The sequence below is a fragment of the Marmota flaviventris genome, chromosome 1 (genome assembly GCF_047511675.1).
Source record: "Marmota flaviventris isolate mMarFla1 chromosome 1, mMarFla1.hap1, whole genome shotgun sequence".
In the NCBI taxonomy this organism is placed as follows: domain Eukaryota; kingdom Metazoa; phylum Chordata; class Mammalia; order Rodentia; family Sciuridae; genus Marmota; species Marmota flaviventris.
Genome location: NC_092498.1, coordinates 12,763,606 through 12,765,305, shown reverse-complemented (window position 1 = coordinate 12,765,305; position 1,700 = coordinate 12,763,606). Strand labels below are relative to the sequence as shown.

The window sequence follows — 1,700 nt, the reverse complement described above, 5'->3', positions numbered from 1 at the left end:
GATAGTGAGTTCAAAGCCAGCCTCAGCAAAATTGAGGCACTAAGCAACTCAGGAGACCCTGTCTCTCAATAAAATACAAAATAGGGCTGGGGATGTGGCTCAGTGGTCGAGTGCACCTGAGTTCACACCCTGGTATAAAGGGAAAAAAAAAGCAAATAAATAATATGTAAGTTATTTTATTAAAAGAATAGAATAGTCAGTCACAGAAGAAGAAAATAAAAACAGCCTAAAACTCACACTGTCCATATCCACCAGGGAGGTCAAAGCCTGCCCTCCCACATCCTGTGAAATGTCTCATGCCACGTGCTCAGTGGCTTCAAGGCTGAGGAAATCATCACATTGCAAGGAGGTTGCTGAAGGAGGACGAGGAAGCCTGTACTAAAGGTGGCCTCTCACTGCGTCTCCCAGAGCCAACCATGTGCCTCAGATGTCTCTGCTGTGTGGCTCTGGTTTTCTGGGGAGCAGGTAAGTCCCTGTTCTGAACGGGGTGGATTCCAGTTTCAGCCCTTTCTCCTGTGGCTGAAATACCAGGTTCCCTTCTGGGCTTTTGTTCTCCAGCTTCTATCTCTTTCCTCCACAGGGACCATGGACACTGAGGTCACCCAGAGCCCAAGACATCTGGTCAAAGGAAAGGATCAAAGAGCAAAGATGGATTGCATCCCTAAAAAAGGACACAGTTATGTTTACTGGTATCATAAGAAGCTGGGAGAAGAGCTCAAGTTTTTGGTTTACTTTCAGAATGAAGACATCATAGAGAAAACAGAAATGAAAGATAAGCAAATTTCAGCCCAGTGCCCCAAGAACTCACCCTGCAGCATAGAGATCCAGTCCACGGAGCTCACTGACTCAGCCCTGTTCTTGTGTGCCAGTAGCCAATCCACAGTGCTGAACGGTGGCTTTTCTTAGAACACAAACCCGTTGTGGACCTGCTCAGGAAGCAAGTGATACGTTCAGTTGTGAAGAACTAACAGAGACTCAGCTTGAGAAAAACACAAGGCCGAAGGAAAAAAGTATAACCGATAACTGGAGGTTTGCACAAAGGGGCGCTTCACAGAGCTGAGGGGGACAGAAGCCCGGGAAAGGCCAGCAAAGCATGAAGGGGGCCCAGGTTCTCCAGTGTGGTTAAGTGACTGCTGCCCACAGCTGTCCTGCCAGCGGAACCTCCCAGAAGCCCTCAGCAACTCCCGCCCTCTGGAAAACTAAATAGTGCGATTTTATAAATCAACTTTATAAAGGTGAAAATCCATGCAATAAAACACACCCCATTTTAAGTGCACCCTTCAATAAATCCGGATAAATTTTTACACCCATGTAACCGCTGCGACAAGATGCAGAGCCTCTTCACCTGCCCCCAAAGCACCCAATGTCTCTTTATTGATGTCTTTGTTAGTTTCTTTCAGCATTGTTTTATGGTGTTTATTAGATAGGTCTTCTACCACATATTTTGTTAATTTTTTAAAAATTTGTTTTAATAAAATAACTATGAATGTATTTTAATACTCATAAGGAATTTATGAGTATTAAATTTTTTTACCAAGATTTTTTTGTCAGCATAATTCAAATTAATTTTTACATTTCTCCATTGATATCTCTTCCTCAGCATATTATGTAAAAACATTTTCTCCAGAAATTTGTAATAGCAACCATCTGTGAGCCCACGTGAACCTGGACATAAACAGAATTTGAGATATACTGCCATG

General features: G+C 43.2%; 1 long non-coding RNA gene across 1 annotated transcript; it reads left to right on the top strand.

The window, feature by feature from the left end:
- Positions 1-255: 255 nt before the first annotated feature.
- Positions 256-1,491, top strand: LOC114099166 (uncharacterized). Its single transcript, XR_011707385.1, has 2 exons — positions 256-465; positions 581-1,491. It is a non-coding gene; the product is annotated as an uncharacterized lncRNA (long non-coding RNA).
- Positions 1,492-1,700: the final 209 nt, after the last annotated feature.